Source organism: Neofelis nebulosa, chromosome 13, assembly GCF_028018385.1.
Source record: "Neofelis nebulosa isolate mNeoNeb1 chromosome 13, mNeoNeb1.pri, whole genome shotgun sequence".
Taxonomy (NCBI): Eukaryota; Metazoa; Chordata; class Mammalia; order Carnivora; family Felidae; genus Neofelis; species Neofelis nebulosa.
The window spans coordinates 38,581,835-38,594,008 of record NC_080794.1 but is presented as its reverse complement, the minus strand read 5'-3'; the positions used below and the strand labels follow the sequence as shown (position 1 = coordinate 38,594,008).

General features: G+C 40.9%; 1 protein-coding gene across 4 annotated transcripts in view; it reads left to right on the top strand.

Annotated features, from left to right (window-relative positions):
* The window catches only part of ANXA7 (annexin A7), a 38,544-nt gene that overhangs the window by 5,466 nt on the left and 20,904 nt on the right, over nucleotides 1–12,174 (top strand). The window contains exons 1-2 of one of the 4 annotated variants that reach the window (XM_058696740.1): nucleotides 1,639–1,700; nucleotides 6,992–7,020. The exons of 1 other annotated variant lie outside the window; for it this stretch is intronic. The gene's annotated coding sequence lies outside the window, so the exon portion shown is untranslated. Of the gene's footprint in view, nucleotides 1–1,574; nucleotides 1,701–6,991; nucleotides 7,021–12,174 lie in introns of those variants that run through there. 2 more of the 4 variants (XM_058696743.1, XM_058696742.1) reach the window with 2 other exon arrangements.

Genomic DNA, 12,174 nt, shown 5'->3' with positions numbered 1-12,174 from the left:
GGAAGTTTCTTGAAGCAGGAAGGAGGCATGCGATCTTTGAATTGAATCTTAATAGATTAATAATTGTTAAAAGACAGGTAGTACTTTCTAGGCAGAGGAAGTATGTGGAAGAGCTCTTTGATCCTAGAGGTACTGTGTGTCAGGAAGGAAGGACAAGTTGAAAGGATGAAGTGGGAAATGTGGTAGGGTCTGAACAGGCTATTGGATATTTGGGCTTATAGCTCAGGAAAATGGGCTGGAAGTAGATTTGAAAAATATCCTCTTAGGGTGATAGTTAAGGCAGAAGGAGAGGTGGGGATGAAATCATCATGGGAATAGTGTGGGACAAAGAAGAGTACAGACAGTCTGGGGCACCTGGGTGGCTCAGTCGGTATAAGTGCCCAACTCTTAGTTTTGGCTCAGGTCATGATCTCACAGTTCATGGGTTGGAGCCCTGTATCAGGCTCTGCACTGGTAACATAGAGTCTCTTTGGGATTCTCTCTCTGCTCCTTCCCTGTTTGTGTGCTCTCTCTCGCTCTCAAAATAAATATTAAGAAAAAAAAAAAAAAAAGCAAGGACCGTCTTCTTAGGGAACACTTAAAATCCGGATGTCTATGTGGGCAGATTGGACAGAGAGGCCCATTATTTGTCAAGTAGGGAGACTGATAGGAACTGGGGAATGAATGCTGGATACCCAGAGTGTTGTGCAGTTTTGTTTAAATTTGGCAGTGACCTTCCTCAAGGACCTCACTTCACTGATGTTTTGGGGCTAAGTATATTTTGCTGTTCCCACTTAGAATTTAATTCACCCTATCCCACCCTTATGAGGAAGCTTTTGGGTAGAAAAGCCCGAAGAGTAGTAAGTTGATGGTGCTCAAACTTAAGGGTGCCCACCTGGAGGGCTTGTTAAACAAATTGCTGGGCTCTGCTCTTAAGAGTCTGACTCAGTAGATCTAAGGTGGAGCCCCAAATCTGCATTTATAAGAAGTTTACTGCTACTGGTGTAGGGGACCATACTTTGCGAACCACTGTGAAAGGTAACTGACTGGTTTTGCATCGGGAATAAACTTTCTTAATGAGTTTAAGATATTGGTCTGAGCCCTTGAAATCACCTCAAATGTTTAATGCGAGTTATTTGTGTTAGATGTTAGGGCTCTAGTGTGAGGGTAGTCTAGAATCACCTAACAACCCATCTGGAGTTGTTTTGATTAATATATCTCGAGTTCTATCTAGACAGAATCCCCAATAAATATTAATTGATTTCATAGGGATCTAATAAAAGACACGGTCTTTATCCTTAGAAGGTCCCAGGGAGGACGGTATATCAGAAGCGGAGAGGCTGCACCTGGCCTCCCATTCGCGGCCCTTCTCAGCCGCCCGTCACTGAAAAGGCTCCGGGATTCCTCAAAAGTGCTGTGATTTGAGAAAGCGCCAATGGGATTGGGGATGGTCCTTGGGACCGAGAAAAGTGATAAACCGGCTGGTCCACCTTAAGGGAGCGTTTCTTCCCGCAGGTGGAGCTGGGAGGCGCGGACTAAGCGATTGCGCGAGCCAGGCTGAACCGAGGCACCGCCCCTCCTGCTCCGGGGGCGTTCCCGGCCGCCGCGGCTCCCGTAACGGGCTGGGGCGGTGGCCGCTGCGCTCCGCCTTCCTGGCCCCGCCCCCGGCTCCATCTTGCTGGCGACCAGTGTTGGGCTGTAACGCTGCTCCCCCGGGTCAGGTGAGCGATGGCGCCCCCTACCCTTCCTGCCCCTGTCCCCCGGGTCACGTCGGTCAGGCCCGCTCTGGGGCTTGCCGTGCGGGAGGTGGCGGGGTCCCGCGTGTATCCCCGCGGTAGGGCTCGGTGGGGGTGCCTGTGGGCCTCCCGGGTGGCGGGCGTCTTGGCGTCTGTGTCTCCGGGCCTGGGCTGCCCGGTGGGGTGTTCGGGCGGAGGCGCTTTGGGGTGGGATAGGCTAGGCGGCCAGCCAGCCAGCCTGGCGGGAAGACGGGAGGACCTTTCACCGTCCTCTGTGCCACTCGGCTGTCCCGAGATTAGAGGGACTAGTGACACCCTGCACGCAGGCAGGTGACTACAGGTGGAGGGAGGGAAGCCAGAGGATGACCCTGCTGAAGCCACCTCAAGGAAGGCTGAGTAGGAAAGCCAGCGAGAAATACCGAAAGCTGTCTGGCTAGTGACTAGACTTTGAGGTGACACAGCAAATTTAGGGAAACTTGGGAAATTTGTACTGTGCTTAGTGAACCGTAGGACAGGGGCTACGCCTAAAATTGTACATTGGCTCGGCTTTATAATTCTTGGAAACTATTCTAGGAAATAGCTTTCCAGATTTGATTTCTATTCCCTGAACAGCATCAAGTATGCTGATTAATAGCCCGTCCTGAGCCAACACTTCCTATCATAGGGAGATGGCTGATGTCCACCATAAAGTAACAAACGAAAAGTCGTCCAACCTTTAAACTCGCTAGTATCTTCTATCAGGTGGGGAGCTGATCTGATAAAGTAATCTGTCCTAATTAGAGCTTAATGAGTCACCTTTCAGGCAGGTAAGGAGTCTCAAGCACTAGATCGGTAGAAGAGAGAATTTTAGCCACTTCAAACTTAAGCTGCTTTTTATTCCTCACTGGTGATGGCTGCCTACCTTGTCCAGGAAGTCATGGTTGGCCATGACTCTAGTTCGTTCTATATCCAGTGGCCCTTGCTGACTGATTTAATTAGTCCTTCCCTACCAAAAGGCAGGTTTTGGAAAATTGTAGTATCTCCTGTTGGCCATCTTCATTTGCCCTTCCTGTTCTGTATTTGTTTCACAAATCTGCAACAGCTGCCTCTTGTGTTCCTGGGCTTGATGCCATCTTGAGACTCCTGTAGTGAGACCCACCCCTTTTAGTAGCTGACTCACTGGGTGGAGATGGTCTGGAGAACCAAGAATGATTTCTAGTCTTTTAAAAGTAGTTGCTGATGGAGAATGATAAAAAGGAAGTAAGAACTCTTGTTTACCATTCCTTGGGCAAAATGAGTAATTTGTTGAGTCACCATAGGGTTTAAGTTTTTACAAAAGCTTTTTAAATCTAGCTTTTGAATAGATGATACATGCGCGACTCCAAAAGGGGTAAAGATACGTTGAAAATTAAGTTTCCATGGGGCGCCTAGGTGGCTCAGTCAGTTAAGTGCCTGACTTTTTTTTTTTTTAAATGTGTATTTATTTTGAGAGAGAGACCCAGAGTGCGAGTGGGGGAGGGGCAGAGAGAGAGAGAGAGAGAGAGAGAGAGAGAGAGAGAGAGAGAGAAAAAAGGAGACAGAATCTGAAGCAGGCTCCAGGCTCTGAGCTGTCAGCACAGAGCCTGACACAGGGCTCAGACTCCTAAACCATGAGATCCTGGCCTGAGCTAAAGTCAGACACCCAACCAACTGAGCCACCCAGGTGCTCCTGTCTGACTCTTGATTTCGGCTTAGGCCGTCATCTGAAGGTTCGTGAGTTCGAGCTCCGAGTCAGGTTCTCATCTGAAGGTTCGTGAGTTCGAGCTCCGAGTCAGGTTCTCTTGGGATTCTCTCTCTCTGCCCTTCCCCTGCTTTCGTGCACGCTCTCGCAAAATAAGTACTAAAAAAGAAAAATAATGTAGAACTGGGATTTTGTCACTGGGACAGTTCTTGAGATTTAGAAATTTAAGTTACTTATGTAGTCTTTGTTACTGTAACTTCTTGTTGCCTTTAAAATTATTAATTTTCTCATAAACTATTATCAGATTTTTCCCCCTTTCTTTTGACACTGACCTCTTTTGCCCTTGGTCCATCTGATTATTTGTAAGATGCTGTTGTCCCTCTTTTACTCCTTATACCAACCATACTCCTGTTCCTGTTTTTACAACTGGGTCTTTGGATTCCAAATGATTATTTTAGAACTGACTGGATCAGTCTTCTTATTATCTTTATTATTGTAACTTTGACTCAATATATGCCTATTCATTCTCAATTTGGTGTTTTTAGCTTCTTGTGCTTATGTTATAAAGAACACTACAATAACTTAAATTTATTATCTCATTTTCCTGTACTGTGTATTCACTTTATTTTTAATGTTTGTTCATTTTAGAGCACACGAGCAGGGGAGGGGCAGAGGGGGGAAGTGAAGAGGATCTGAAGCAGGCTCTGAGCTGAGAGCAGTGAGCCCAATTTGGGGCTTGAACTCATGAACTGTGAGATCATAACCTGACCCAAAGTCGGCTGCTCAACCCGCTGAGCCACTCAGGTGCCCCAATATACTGTGTACTCAAAAGGCAGGATACTTTTCTCCCTCATCTTTCTATCAGCACCTAGGACAGTACTTATTACATAATGGGATTTCATTATGTTGAATTGGATTTGTTTAGGGTCTTGATGTAAAAGAAATGGATAATCGTTTACAGCCATAATGGGGAGAAGAGCCAAAACACATTGAAAAGTGTGCAAATTATTTGGTAGATCCAGAAATACCAAAATATTCTGGTACCAAAATATGATTTAGAGACCAGCAGCATCAGTATCACCTGAAAAGCCTAGTTAGAAATGCAGAATCTTGGGGCGCCTGGGTGGCTCAGTCAGTTAAGCGTCCGACTTCGGCTCAGGTCATGATCTCGCGGTTCGTGAGTTCAGGCCCCGCGTCAGGCTCTGTGCTGACAGCTCAGAGCCTGGAGCCTGTTTCAGATTCTGTGTCTCCCTCTCTCTCTCTGACCCTCCCCCGTTCATACTCTGTCTCTCTGTCTCAAAAATAAATAAAAACGTTAAAAAAAAATTAAAAAAAAAAAAAAAGAATCTCATGCCCCATCTCAGAACTACTGAAACAGAGTCTGCATTTTAACAAGATCCTCAGGTCATTTACATACATAATGAAGTTTAAGAAGTACTACTTTATCTTGTACATTGTTCAAAGAAGGGAGAGATTAGAGGCACCTGGGTGGCTCAGTTGGTTGAGTGTCTGACTTTGGCTCAGGTCATGATCTCATGGCTCTTGAGTTTGAGCCCCACATCAGGCTGTGTGCTGGCAGCTCAGCGCCTGGAGCCGCCTTCAGATTCTGTGTCTCCCTCTGTACCCCTCCCTTACTTGCACTCTGTCTCAAAAATAAATACACATTAAAAAAAGGGACAGAAGATTTGAGCTGGATAAGTCAGGAAAGGTGAGTGAACCCAGGCATGAGGGCCAAGTCATTTAATAACAGTGGCTTAACCAAAGGCACATTGGGAATGGTTTAAGTGGTAGAGATGTCTCATTGGAGGTTAGGTATTGTCAAGAGATAAAATGAATAGATAAATTAGAGCCAGTACTAAGGAGAACTGAATTTCAGGCCTATACATTTTCGTGTGATACTCTAGCAGTAGTCTTTGAGGAGGTTTGACCTGAAGAGTGATATGCTGAAAGAGGAGCATTTTAGGAAAATTCATCTAGTGATGGTGCCCAGGAAATTATAACTGTGAGAGTATATGCAAGATAAATAGAAAAGTAATTTTACTAAAATAGGCATGATGAAAACCTGGTCTAAGGATATGGCCATGAGAATAGAAATGATGGGTAGAATAGGAGAAGCATTGCAAAGGAAAAAAAGAAAAGTGTTGGGTTACTTACTGTACTTAGTAATAGGTAATTTAAGTAGTGGTACTAGTGACAGATACAGGATTTTTTCCCCAAGTTTTTATTTATTTATTTATTTTTCTTTTTCCAAGTTTTTATTTAAATTCTAGCTAATCAACGTATAGTGCAATATTAGTTTCAGGTGTAGAATTTAGAGATTCATCACAGTACCTGGTGCTCATCACAAGTGCCCTCCGCAATACCCATCACCTATTTAACCCATCCGTCCACTCAACTCCCCTCCAGTAACCATCAGTTTGTTCTCTATAGTTAAGATATTTTCTTGGTTAGGTATGGGATATTAGGATTGATCTGGTGGAGAATGATGAATATTTAATTCCAGACCAATACCGAAGGCCTCTTAACTGGCCTCTTTGTCTATGTTTCATTGTGTTTTGATGATTGTCTATCTTAAATTATATACTATCTTTTGCCTTGCATATGACATTGCTGTTCAGCTTCCCTACCAATGTATCACCATTTTATTTATTTATTTATTTATTTATTTATTTATTTATTTATTTAAAGTTTATTTATTTTGAGAGCAAGGAGGGGCAGAGATAGGGGAAGAGAGAGAATCCCAGGCAGGCTCCATGCTGTCAGAGCAGAGCCCGATGCAAGGCTCAAACTCACAAACTATAAGATCATGACCTTAGCCCAAAGCAAGAGTTGGATGCTTAACCGACTGTGCCACCCAGGTGCCCCTATCCATCACCATTTAAAACTTAGTTTAAACCTTTGGTAATTCTGTTAGTCTCCAATCTTAGTACAGTGTTTTATGGTAGATGCTAAATGATTTTATATAAATATATTTGCCAGGTATATTATTATATTTGACCAATAGTTTTTTAGATATAAATAAATATTTATTTATTTATTTTTTGGGGGGGGGAGCACAAGTGGGGGAGGGGCAGAGAGAGAGAGAGACAGAAAATCCCAAGCAGGTTTTGAGCTGTCAACACAGAGCCCGATGTGGGGCTCGAGCTCAAGAACTCTGAGATCATGACCTGAACTGAAACCAAGAGTCAGATGCTTAACTGACTGAGCCATCCAGGCACCCCTAGGTATTTTTTTAAGAAGGAAATCTTGCTATTTGTGACAACATGAATGAATCTTTTTTTTTTAAGATTATTTATTTATTTAGAGAGAGAAAGAAAGCTTATGCATGCACATGAGTGGGGGAGTGGCAGAGGGAGAGGGAGACAGAGAATCCCAAGCACCTTCCTCATTGTCAGTGCAGAGCCCGACATGGGGTTTAATCCCACACACTGTGGGATCATGACCTGAGCTGAAAGCAAGGGTCAGATGCTTATGGTTAAGTCACCCATGTGCCCCAGTGTTTTAGATATGATCAGGCTATGAAATGGTATTGTTTTGAATATTTGTTTTTCCCTCTATTTATTTGCATTTCTTTTAGGTTGGTAGTGTTTTCTTCAATTGCAAAAGGTACTTACACTATACATATATACGTATATATTTGTGGTTTTTGGGTTCACGTTGGCTGCATTTGTTTTACATGAGTGGTCTTTAAAAATTTTTTTTAATGTTTATTTATTTTTGAGAGAGAGAGAGAGAGCGCGCTAGTGGAGGAGGGACAGAGAGAGAGGGAGACACAGAATCTGAAGCAGGCTCCAGGCTCTGAGCTGTCAGCATAGCCTGACGTGGGGCTTGAACTCACGAACCATGAGATCATGACCTGAGCCGAAGTTGGAGGCTTAACTGACTGAGCCACCCAGGTACCCCTACATGAACGGTCTTCTAAAAAAAAAACCAAAAACTTTATTATGGAAAAATTTTGAATGCACAACTGGACAGAAGAGTGTATTGAATACCCACATACTTGTATAAATAATCAACTCATCTAGTTTCATCTATACTCCTGCATAACCCTTTTATATGATTTTGAAGTGATTCCTAGACATATTTTGTCTATAAATATTCAGTGTATATCTCTAAAAAAAGCAGATGCTTTACAAAAATCATAATACCATTATCAGACCTAAAGATGTAATAATTTCTTAACATCATCAGATGTTCAAGTTATTGTTTGCATTTCCAAATAGAAATGAGTTCCTTTTGAAGAAAATAACTTTCAAACTCTCTGGTGCAGACTGCAGTTTGCAAAAGATATTTCCCCCGTCATGTTTGCTGATCAGAATACTATCAAATCTTGATTACCATATATTATCAGAGAATACATAATGTATGATTGCCTCTTTAATCCCAGATTGGCTGCATTCTGCCACCCCACCTTATTTTCTTTTCCCCCAATTAGAGAATGTATACTAATTTTAAAATTAGTCTAAGTCTTGGGTGCCCGGGTGGCTCAGTTGGTTAAGCATCCGACTTTGACTCAGGTCATGATCTCATGGTTTATTAGTTTGAGCCCCACATTGGACTGTCCGCTATCAGCTCAGAGCCAGCTTCAGATTCTCTGTCCCCCTCTGTCTCTGCCCCTCTCCCACTCTTGTCTCTTTCTCTCTCTCAAAAATAAATAAACCGTTAAAAGATAAAATTAGTCTAATAAAATTGGATAAATAAATATATTGGCAAATATTGGCAAAATATGTAGACAGATACTTACACAAGGCTATTCGTTGTAGCACTGTTTGTAAAAGACTAGAAACAACTCAGATGTTTGCTATTAAGTAAACTATGGAAAGTCCACAAAGTGGAATACTATGTAGTTGTAAAAAGGAATGAAGACTATCTATATACTGCTATGAGTGGTCTCTAATAAAAGAAAAAAGCCAAGTGAAGAAACAGTATATGTATTGGCTAAATTTTATCTAAGAAAGGAGTGGGGATATAAATATATACATATCAGCTTATGTATTTAAAAAAACACAATAGATGTATAAGCCATAAAAATAATGATTACATATAGGAAGAGGGAATGAGCAGGGATAGAAGCTAATATCTTTCTGAATATATCTTGTTTTATTGATTTGACTTGGGACCAAGAAAATATTTTATGCAATTATAAAATGAAACTTAAACAAATTTTTTTTTTTTGGATAGGCTCCATACCCACTGTGGGGCTTGAATGATCGGCCCTGAGGTCAAGAGTGGCATGCTCTACTGACTGAACCAGCCAGGTGCCCCCAAAGTAATCTTTAAAAATTAAAAGCACAGTGAAACAGGTGGACCAAATAGGTATCACATTGGTAGCCTAACTCTATAGGAATCATTTTAACTATCTTTAAAACACAGTAATTTGACCGTGCATTCATAGTGGGGTGTATCCCAGTGTAATGCTCTGAATGTGTTTCCCCTAAAGATGACAGTATTTGGAGGTGAGGCCTTTGGGAAGTGCTAATGTAATGAAGGCAGAGCCCTTATGAATGGGATTAATGCCTTATAAATGAGGCTCCAGAAGGATCCCTTCCCCTTCTGCCACGTCAGGACATAGGGAGAAAGCACCAGCTATGAACCAGGAAGAGGGCCCTCACCAGAGAATTTGATCATGTTGGCAGTTTGATCTTTGACTTCCAGCCCCTGGAACGTAAGCAATAAAATTTCAGGTGTTTTGTTATAGCAGCCCATATGGACTAAGACACCCAGAGACACCCCCACCCCAAATTGCAAAAAAAAATTTTTTAACTTTATTTTGAGAGAGGGAGAAAGACGTGTGCACAAGCGGGGATGTGGGGGGCAGAGAGAAGCAGAAACAGAATCGCAAGCAGGCTCCATGCCATCAGTGCAGAGCCCTATGCAGGGCTCGAACTCAGTGAACTGTGAGATCATGACCTGACCTGAGATCAGGAGTCAGGCACTTAACCGACTGTACCACCCAGGTGCCCTGCAAAAAAGAATTTTTAATTGTTTTTAGCAATCATGTTGTAGCAATATGGGTATTTGTATTAATTTCCTGTGGCTGCTGAAAGCCAAAAGTCCTAAATCAGTGTCTCTGGGCTGAAGTCGAGGTGTTAGTAAGGTTGCACTCTCCAGGAGGCTCTAGGGAAGAATCTATTCCTTGCCTCTTCCAGTTTCTGATGGCTGCCAGTGTTTTCTAGTATCTGCCTCCATAGTCACATTGCCTTCCCTTCTGCTCAATTCCCTCTACCTCCTTTTTACAAGGATACATATTATTACATTTAGGGCCCACCTAGATACTCTAGATAATCTCCCCCAAGGTCTGTAATTTAATCACATCATTTTTGCAAGATAAGGTGATACTCAAAATCCGGGAATATCTATTGGAAAGCAGCTATTCAGCATACTATAGTTATTATTATTCTGAAACTCTTATGAGTTTATATAGAATTTATACAGTAGGATAAAGTAGGTAGTATGTTAATGTCATTAGGAACTAAGAAGTTCAGTGTAAGGGAAAATATATATAAATATAAAATGTTAAATTAAAAACCCTATAATTCTAAAATTGAACTGGAAATATCAATATGAATGTTTTGTTTTTTTAAAATATTACCCTGTCCCATACTGAAAAGGCGTAGAGAAACAATGATCAACTACTAGCAGTAAACATTGCTAGTACTCCGGTTGTAATTTCTAAACATCAGTCATTTACCATGAAAACTGATCAGGGCTCCTTGGAGAGTAGATTAGGTCTGAGGCAAGAAAAATACAAAATGAGCCTGGAATATCATGTGATATAAAATGGCAAGGAAGTTACCCAAAATGTCTGGGAGATTGTGTCAAAACAATGTGTCAGGCAATATTAAAGGCTTCCCTTAGGGGCTTGGGTGCCTCAGTCAGTTAAGCATCTGACTCTTTTTTTTTTTTTTTTTTTTAATTTTTTTTTTTTTCCAACGTTTTTTATTTATTTTTGGGACAGAGAGAGACAGAGCATGAACGGGGGAGGAGCAGAGAGAGAGGGAGACACAGAATCGGAAACGGGCTCCAGGCTCCGAGCCGTCAGCCCAGAGCCCGACGCGGGGCTCGAACTCACGGACCGCGAGATCGTGACCTGGCTGAAGTCGGACGCTTAACCGACTGCGCCACCCAGGCGCCCCAAGCATCTGACTCTTGATCTCAGCTCAGGTTTTGATCTCAGGGTCATGAGTTCAAGTCCCATGTTGGGATCTGTGCTGGGTGTGGTGCCTACTTGAAAAAAAAAAAAAAAAAAAGCTCTTCTTGGCCAAAGATGGGAGAAATTGAACATTAATAAGAATAATAACTGCAATGGATTGAAATATATCAGATATGTTTATGTTCTTGAATTCATATTGATACTTCAAAATTTATTAGTCATCTTGTTATGCTATGGAACCAATTCATTTTGAAAACTGGTAAATGAAGAGAAAAAGTACAGTCTATATAACTATTTCAGGAAAACCATACAGTTGCTGAAGGGAAATTTCTTAAGGATTCCAGATAATTAATGAAGAAAAAATGATAGAATTAGATCCACACATTGATTATCAGCCACAAAAAAGAGGGACATCTGATCGTTAGGTGTTTCCTGACAGAAACAAAACAGTATTTTTGAGTATTTGTGCCAAAAAAGGAATCTGAATCTGATCAAGCTTCTAGATCTGACTATAAATTTTTAGGAAATAACTTTTAAAGATTATTATGGAGAATCAGTTGGCAAATCCAGATAGAGGGATATTTCAGGACAAATTCTCTGGTTCCTTCAACAAATAAACTGCACTGAAAAAAATGAGGAGGCTTATAGACTAGAGACATTTAAGAGACACACCAAGTCACTAGAATATATGGACCATAGTTGTATACTGATTTGAACAGCCAAATTGTAAAAAATATTTTGAGATATTTGGGCAAATTTGAACACTGGATACTTGATGATATTAGAAAATTATTAAACGTTTAAGATAAAATATTGGTAAATGACTATGGTTTAAAAGAGTCCTTCTCTTTACAGATAGTATATTGACATACTTGTGAGTAAAGGGATATGTTTGGGGATTTGCTTTAAATGATCTAGGAAGGATAGTGGTTGGGGTACAAATGAACTAGGATTACCTGTGACTTGACAGTTGTTGAAACTGAACATGAAGTTATGTGAACATTATGTTAGGTTGAGCCACAAGAAATTTGTATGTTAAAACAGTTGAATTTCATTAATGCCACATAGTTCAATCTAACACTGTTCTCTCTAAAATCTTTTGGGTTTTTTATAATAAACAAGTACAAAATAAAAAGCAATAAATATTTAAAAGATAATTGGAAATTTGAACACTGACACATTGATATTATGGTTATATTTTTAAAATAGTCCTGTTAAGAAAAAATGTTTTTAGAGATATATACTGAAGTATGTATAGGCTAAAATGGTAGAATGTCTGGGATTTGCTTCAAAATAATCCAGTGGAGTGATGGGGAATGAATGAGTGTATTGAAAAAACAAAATTGGCCGTGAATTCGTAATTACTAGAGCTGAGTGTTGAGTCTTTGGGGTTTCTTATACTCTTTACTTTTAAGTTTGAAACTTAATCAAAAGTTTATAAAAAAGGTGTGTGTGGATATGAATGTTAACTCTTAACCATTGTTTCCCATAATGTTATATCACCAAATAAAGGGATTTCTATGGCATTTGGAAAGCATTTATTTTAATCTTTACATTTTAATGTTACCTTCTCTTTGTGGCCAGAAACTATTGCAAGTTTTCCACAT